Source organism: Ailuropoda melanoleuca, chromosome 6 (genome assembly GCF_002007445.2).
Source record: "Ailuropoda melanoleuca isolate Jingjing chromosome 6, ASM200744v2, whole genome shotgun sequence".
NCBI lineage: Eukaryota > Metazoa > Chordata > Mammalia > Carnivora > Ursidae > Ailuropoda > Ailuropoda melanoleuca.
The window spans coordinates 90794408-90803196 of NC_048223.1; the positions used below are offsets into that span (position 1 = coordinate 90794408).

General features: G+C 43.4%; 1 protein-coding gene across 2 annotated transcripts in view; it reads right to left on the minus strand.

Moving 5' to 3' along the window:
- The window catches only part of ALOX5 (arachidonate 5-lipoxygenase), a 60847-nt gene that overhangs the window by 32264 nt on the left and 19794 nt on the right, over window positions 1-8789 (minus strand). The window contains exon 1 of one of the 2 annotated variants that reach the window (XM_034662871.1): window positions 7453-7807. The exons of the other annotated variant lie outside the window; for it this stretch is intronic. The gene's annotated coding sequence lies outside the window, so the exon portion shown is untranslated. Of the gene's footprint in view, window positions 1-7452; window positions 7808-8789 lie in introns of those variants that run through there. 2 annotated transcript variants of the gene reach the window in all.

An 8789-nucleotide genomic window follows, 5' to 3' on the forward strand; every position in this document is an offset into this window, starting at 1 on the left:
GGAGGGAGAGGGGGAGATGGGAAGGGGAGAGAGAAGAGAGATGCTCTCACAACCTCACAAGTTTCTGGGAAAAGAAAAATAATCTAGTTATCATTAGGTTTCTTATTTTATACTGAAAATGGGGAGACAGTGTGACATGTTTACAGACTTCCTTTTAGGTCATCATCTAAACCTCTTGTATCGTCAAGTAATTGGTGAGGGAAGGAGAATTTTTGGGGGGTGGAGACAAGCACCGACTCAGATATTATATTTCCCCGAAACCTCTTCCGAGGAAATTAACTGAACAAGTTCAGCCAAACAATTAGAATGAACAAAGAAGTTCTGAAATATGGTAGAGTGTTCATCAGAAAACAATATAAAGTATAATTTTAAATAAAAATATCAAAGGCATTTTCTTAAAAATCAAGACCATCATTGCTACCACTACTTGTTTGGGGAATTCCAGCTGTGAAATAAGAAAAAAAAAAAAAAGGAAAATAACTGACAAACAGACAAAACTATCGTCATTAGATAATATGACTGAATGACTAGGTAACTAAAAAGACTCACTAACAAAAAAGATTCATGTCAATAAAAGAGTTTAATAAGATGTAAATACAAGGAAAATATTTTTAAAATAACTAATTTATCTTTATCCCAGCAATATTTATTTACAAACAGAAAACTATCCCATTCAGAATGGTACAAGCTATACTTCCCCTTGTATGAAGTACCCAGGGAGGAGAAAGACCTTCAAAAAGAAAACTAGAAACTCTAGGGAAGGTCATTACACAAGATCTAGATGGGGGGAAGGCACCTTGTGTTCCTGGGTGGGGGTGGGCAGACTGAATGTCACTGGCATGTCAGTACATAACACATTTATATTTAATTCAAAGCAATTCTCATCATGAAAATCTTTTTTTTTTTAAGATTTTATTTATTTATTTGACAGGGATAGAGACAGCCAGCGAGAGAGGGAACACAAGCAGGGGGAGTGGGAGAGGAAGAAGCAGGCTCATGGTGGAGGAGCCTGATGTGGGGCCCGATCCCATAACGCCGGGATCACGCCCTGAGCCAAAGGCAGACGCTTAACCACTGTGCCACCCAGGTGCCCCTCATCATGAAAATCTTAAAAGAGAACTATGAGATAATGGCAGAGCTATTAACGTATATTAGAAAGTTATAATAATCAAAACATGGCACTGGGCTGCAAAGTGGAAAAACGGACTAACATGTGAAGTCCGGAAAGAGCTCCAAGAAAATATGTAAGTGTGAGAGGAAACTAGCTAACACTTATCGAGTGCTTTCTAGGTGCCAAATACTATTCTATGTGTTTTCACGGTTTAATCTATTTAATTGTCTCAAAACGCTGTGCGATAGTACTATTCTTTCACCCATCTTCTAGGTTGAGGGGGTGAGGCACATGGAGACTAAACAACTCACAGGACATGGAGTGAGTGGCCGTAAGTGGGAGCTGAGCTCGAAATGTGGCTTCAGAGTCCGTGTCCATAACCACCATCCTGGGCCGGCCCTGCCGTGGTGTCCTCCCCAGGCAGTAGGGAGGAATGTAGTCCGTAGTAAGTGATGCTGGTGATGACTGGCCCCTGCTTCACGTCACGTATAAAAATACATGGCAGGTGAATTAAAAGTCGAATGTTAAAGACTAAATTACAAAAGTATTAGACAAAAATACAAGTGTATTGATGTAACACTGGGGTGGGGAGGGCCTTCTTACGCAAAGCAGGAAACCCAAAGCAATAAAGGAAAACCAACACATGTAGTTAAGAAAACAAAGAACTAAAATCTTCCGTGACAAAGGCAACAGGAGACCAATGACATAGGCTACACTTATAACAAAAGGGTACTAGCCTGATATACAAAGAGCTCCTTTAGAGCTCATAAGAAAGACAGAAAAATAAAGCATACACATAAGCAATTCAAAGAAGAGGCAATGCACAGAGGCAAAACTCACCAATAGGCAGGGGAATGTGGATTAAAACAACAATGGGATCCAATTTAGGGATTTTTTGATTGTTAAAAATATAAAAGATCCGCATGACCAGGTACGTCATATGTATACATATGCAACTGGAAAATTGCACCAAAAACTACTATAAAATCATGGGAAAGGATCTTTGTTAGTATTTCTTAAAATGAAACAGCTAATTTGACCCAGCAATGTGAGTTCTGGAACTTCATGTGACAGGGATGAAAACACTGGGACATCAAGCTGCTTGTGCAAGGTTGCTTCCTGCAGCACTGCTGGTAATGCCAAAGACAGACAGGTGAGAAACCAGCTGAATGTCCATCCGTAGGGGAATGGCTGAATTCACATGCAGCTAGAAAGATGTGGCAATTTAAGAATGAAGAAATCAATGAGATACGATTTCAGGACATTAGACTGACCCGGATGAGAATGTCTCAAGATGCAAAGCATGTCAACAACGCAGGGAAATCGCACCTTCCGAAACAGCTGCTCGGGGTGAAAACTGCCAGAATCTCTTTGGGAGACAACTGGCAACATCTAGAAAACTTCAAATGTGGTCTGCAATCCTGCAAGTCTATTTCTAGGAATATTCCCTAGAGAAACTCCTCCATGACAGCACCAGGAGACGTATGAGGAAGTGCCCTGAGGTGTGGATTGCGACAGCCGGGAATGAATGACGGTCCTCCTGTCCATCAGCCGGAGTGCGGGTGAGCCTGGCGGGCCAGTCATACAACAGTGTGCTGTACAGAAGCTAAATGAATGGACGACACCATCTGGGTCAACTGGCTGCCCTTCAAAACAGAATAATGAGTGAAGAAAGCAAGTCGTGGGGTGATTACATATCATAGATCGCAAACCACTACGCTGTGCGCTGCTCTGTCTGAGCGCCCCGCCTGGGTATACACAGGCACAGTGAGAACCGGAGAGTGTGTGATGAGCTGTGTGGGCTTCTCCAGCTCCTTGCCCGGCTGACTGAGGGACAAGAGCCAGCTGGGCCTGCAGCTTTCTGACAGATCGGAGACTATTCTCAGTTACTTTACTTCCAAACTCTCATCTGGAAACCTGAGAGTTCATGTGAAAGAGGAACCCCTAGATTATGCAGACGGTGCAAAGTTCAGTGTTTCCTGAACGGAAGCAGAGGAGGGCATCTGAAAAGGACAGATGAGTAGAAGGAGGAAGGAAAAAATGACGATTAGATCTAAGAAGGGGGACAAGTGTTTTACCGGAAAGCTTGGCCCCATCTCTCTAGACCCGCCAAAACCCATCCCTGTGAAACAACCACACGGCGGAATCCACCGCTCCCTAGTTCTAGAAGGGACATGTTCCAAAGGGTGTTCCNGAGAAGCAGGCTCCCAGCCGAGAGGCCTCATGTGGGGCTCGATCCTAGAACGCCGGGATCACGCCCCGAGCCGAAGGCAGACGCTTAACGACTGCACCACCCAGGAGCCCCTACCGGAAAGCTCTTGGCCCCATCTCTCTAGACCTGCCAAAACCCATCCCTGTGAAACAACTGCACGGCGGAATCCACCGCTCCCTAGTTCTAGAAGGGACATGTTCCAAAGGGTGTTCCACAGAGTACTTGTTCTGCAGATGTTAAGGATTGTACATCAGATTCTCTTGGGAAACACTGGGCTGAAAAAAATTAAGTACAGTCCACCAGCAGAGAGCTTCTCAGAATTCTCAATGCGTATGTGCACCGGGAACCTCCAGGAGGTGGATGTGATTTCCTGAACTTGTCTTATCCTGGGGAAAAAGTTTGGGGACCAGTGTTCCAGGGCACACTTTGGAAAATACTGAATTAAGACAACATGACTGTGACACTAATTTATCAGCCGTTAACATCTTAGTCTGAATTACAGTGGAACTGATAAAACTTGTTGTCTGCTTACCTAACAGGACACAAACTAGCCCAGTTCTCTGAGAGGTGCTTAGCATCACCACAATCTAAGATTCTTTCTTCCCACAGGGCCAAGGGTACATGGTGTGCTCACTGTAGGGGCTTCGACAGGGGTGGCTGAAGTGGGGAGGAAAGCTGAGGAAGGAGCATAGAAATAACAATCCTCAAGAAGTTGAAACTAGAGCTACTCTACGACCCAGCAACTGCGCTACTGGGTATTCACCCCAAAGATACAGACGTAGTGATCCGAAGGGGCACCTGCACCCCAATGTTTTTAGCAGCAATGTCCACAATAGCCAAACTACGGAAAGAGCCCAGACATCTATCAACAGACGAATGGATAAAGAAGACGTGGTATATACATACAATGGAATACTATTCAGCCATTAAAAAAATGAAATCTTGCCATTTGCAATGACATGGATATAACTAGAGGGTATTATGCTAAGTGAAATAAGTCAACCAGAGAAAGACAATTATCATATGATCTCACTCATATGTGGAAGTTAAGAAACAAAACAGAGGATCATAGGGGAAGAGAGGAAAAAATAAAATAAGACGAAATCAGAGAGAGAGACAAACCGTACAAGACTCTTAATCATAGGAAACAACTGGAGGGGAAGGGTGGGGAGATGGGGTAACTGGGTGATGGACCTTAAGGAAGGCATGTGATATAATGAGCGCTGGATATTATATAAGACTGACGAATACCTCTGAAACCAGTAATACCTTATATGTTAATCAATCGAATTTAAATAAAAAAATAAAGTAAAAAATAAATAAAGTAGAGAAAACATAAATCACTTCGGAAAAAAAACAACCAAACCAATCCTTTAAGATGGTACTGGTGGTGCAGAGCTCTCACATTTGTATTTGTGCGCTAACTACGGAAGTCTCAGAACACATCATACGGTGTCTGAGAGGCTCACACACAAATGTCTTAAAACAAATCACAAATTCATAAATCTTTCACATTACTCCAGGATAATCAGATTACCTTCCTTCACCTGATATAAAGACATGAAAGTTTTAAACATTTTATTATGAAATTGAATATATATATATGTGTGTGTATGTGTAGTTATATATGTACACACGCATGCAGAAAAATGCACAAAACATCTGTATAGCCAACATCCAGATGGAGAATCAGAATGTTACCGGTACCCCCACACTGCACCTGCTTCCCACCCAACCTCCCCCAATNGTATGTGTAGTTATATATGTACACACGCATGCAGAAAAATGCACAAAACATCTGTATAGCCATCATCCAGATGGAGAATCAGAATGTTACCGGTACCCCCACACTGCACCTGCTTCCCACCCAACCTCCCCCAATCACCATCCTCCCTTTTATGAGAATCATTTCCTTGCTATTATTCATGGTTGCACTGCTATATAACTTTCCCCAAACAATAGAATCCCAGGCACGTTGTGTCTGGCCTCCAGTGATCAACACTGTATTTGTGACGTTTGCCCATGTTGCTCTATGTAGCAGCAGTTCACTGATTCCCCTTCTCTTGCTTTATTGGATTAAAATAAACCTGACATACTGCAGGAAAGGTGTAATGGTCATCACTCCCCAAAAGCCCCTCCACAGCCCAGGTAACCATACTGATAGTTTAGCACGATTCCTTCCATCCCTCCCCCTTGGAATGAGTCACAAACTCAAATGTCTCCAATGGCCAAAGCAGGACATGAAAGACGCCTGATAACAGNTACTAGAGAGGAATACGTGGAAAGGTGCAATGGTCATCACTCCCCAAAAGCCCCTCCACAGCCCAGGTAACCATACTGATAGTTTAGCACGATTCCTTCCATCCCTCCCCCTTGGAATGAGTCACAAACTCAAATGTCTCCAATGGCCAAAGCAGGACATGAAAGACGCCTGATAACAGACAGGTGCTGGACTGAGAAAACCTGGGGAGTAAGAGCCCTGTTTAACCAGGGCTCCAAAATGACCATGAGACAAACTTACAGGCTGGATACAGCCCACTGACCATTTCCCAGATGAGCATTCTAGATCATGTATTCTTTTCTTTTCTTTTTTAAGATTTTATTTATTTATTTGACATAGAGAGAGAGAGACAGAGAACAAGCAGTGGGAGGGGCAGAGGGAGAAGCAGGCTTCCCACTGATCAGGGAGCCCGACTGGGGGCTCAATTCCAGGCCCCTGGGATCATGACCTGAGCTGAAGGCAGATGCTTAATTGACTGAGCCACCCAGGTGAGCCATTCCAATAGTTTTTTGTGAATTCCTTAGGATTTTCTACATCCAAGATCATGTCTTCTGTGAACGGCAATGGCTTTACTTATTGCTCTTTAATGTGGGTGCCTTTTGTCCCGTTCTTGCCTCATTGCCCTGGTTAGAACCTCCAGTACAATGTTGAATAGAAGTGTCAAAAGCTGACGTCTTTATCTTGTTCTGGACCTTAGGAGAGAAGCATGCAGTCTTTTCCCATTAAGTATGATGTTAACTGTAAATTTTTTTTTTAATCAATGCCCTTTATCAGGTTGATAAATTTCCCTTTAATTCTTAGTTTTCTAGTGTTTTTCAATTATGAAAGTGTGTGGATTTTGTCAAATGCACTCTTGTGTGTCTTTTGACATGATCATGTGTTTCTTTGTTCTTTATTGATACGGTGCATTACATTAACTGATTTTGGGATGTTAAACCAAACTTGCTTACTTAGGACAAATCCCATCTGGTCATACTGTATCATGCCTTTTACATGCTGCTGGATTCAGCTTGCTATAGTATTTTGTTGAATTTTGTAGAAAATGTTTGCATCTATACCCATAAGAGATATTGGTGTACGGTTTTCTTATGATATCTTTGTCTGATTTTGGTAGAATAGTGATCTCATCCAATGAGTTGGGCCGTGTTCCCTCCTCTTCTGTTTTCTGGAAGAACTTATGCAGGATTGATATTAATTCTTTACATGTTTGGTAGAATTAACCAGTGAGGCCATCAGGGGCCTGGGCTTTTCTTTGTCAGAAGTTTCGAAATTACTGATTCAATCTCTTTGCTTGTGGTTGTTTTATTCAGATTATTTATTCGTGAGTCAGTTTGGTCATTTCTGTCTTTTTAGGAATTTGTCCATTTCACCCAAGTTATCTAATTTGTTGGAGTACAGCTGTTAATAGTATTTCCTTTGATTTGTTTTAATGTGTGCGGTGGGTGCCTCTCTTATTTCCAATTTTAATAATTTGAGTTCTCTCTTTTTTCTTGGTCTGTTAGTTAAAGATTTGTCAATTTTGTTGTAGATTATATATCACTTTTATGATTGAATTATTATCAGAAGACATACAAAGTGAGGGGTAATCTCTACAAGGGGAGGTGAAAGAACATTAATGTAAATCCAAGCTTTTGCTGTCCCATTCCTCCTAAATGCTGCTATGGTTGACCTCAAGTTTTTTCCATAATGCTCTGTACCATCTCTGCCTGGAGTGGTGGTCGGGGGAAGACTGGGGATTGAGGAGCGCTCCAGGGAACTGGTGGCTTGGCCATCACTTACCAGCAGTGGTCAGCCGTAACCTGTGAGCACAGTTTATCTATGGCCGTTTGGTCTGATGTCATAACTCACCGATACTGTTTTTGCCGTGTTTCCAGCTCTTTACGTCTGTGCTGCTTGAGAATGTGAATTTGGTCATCGCAGGCCAGCTTTGCTATGAGGAAAGGACAGGTGTGAGAACAGCCATGGGAAGAAGGTAACAACGTCCAATATTCGGGTTTCCCTCACACCCCCTGCCCGTGCACCATCTTTACCTGCCTCAGAACACCCCCCCACTTCCTGTTCATACTGAGGACACTGGGGCTTAGGAAGGTTGAACAGCTTTGCCTTTGAACTTTGTCCAAGGTCACACATCTAATTAGTGGATTTCCAACACAAGATTCAAATCCCGTGCTCTTAGCCACTCCCATTATAAAAGACAAATCCAGTTCCCCTTCTTTCTGCCTGCTCACTCAGCAAGCTCGGGGCCCTGCAGCTCGGGGCCCTGAGAATCACATCCAGATACATGAGCCGGGCTTGGTTCTCACCAGGCGTTACGGGGGTAGGTCAGTGATTCTCCACCTGTCTGCGGCAGGTACGGTGTATACAGCAAGCTGCCTTAGCTTCCTCACATGTAAAATGGAGAGAAAACGCCTATTTTTAGGGTCATGGTGGGGATTTAGTGAGTACTGTACACAGTGCTTGGCCCCCTGTAAGTGGGGACAGTAATGAACATTATTGTCCTTGTAATCATGATAGACTGAGCTTCCTCTTCCTCCCTCTTAGCCCAGATTCAAAGGTGTCTTGGTTCTCATTTCAGGAGTGGGGCAAGTGGAGTAAGGGCTGGGTCGAGTTGCTCAGGGCCTTGAGAGCAGGAGAGGCCGGTTCAAGCTTACCCTTTATACTGTGATTTAAGGTAAAGCCAGTGAACACAGTTAGTGGGCCCCCACACTAGTAGGATTCCAGAGCATCTCCCGGAAAGGGGGGGCCTATAATAGTGCTTCTTCAGCTCTCTGTGGTTCTTAAAATTTCCATTTCATCACAGACTGATATTTTTGCAAAATACAATAAAAATTAACTACTGGAAAAATGAAATAAAAAACAAACCAAGGACATTCAAAACACAAGCCCTGTTTTTATTATAAGATGCAACAGTCATAGAATAATTCTTGCAAGTTGCTGTAAAAGCTTGTAAATGCCTACTCTCAGTCTCTGAACTTACCTCGTTACAGCCCACAGCTCTTGGCCCACGCTCAGAGCACCTTCTGGCTGAGGCAGCTCCAGTCCAGGGCTGGGAACTGGGGCCCAGAGAGGAAGGTCACTGGGCCCTCCTTGTTCTCCAGTGGGGATGGAAAGCCATCCAGTAGGGGCGGCCTGAGACCACTGAAGGCAAGATGCGTATTAACTGTAACAACAGCTCTCACTGGCTA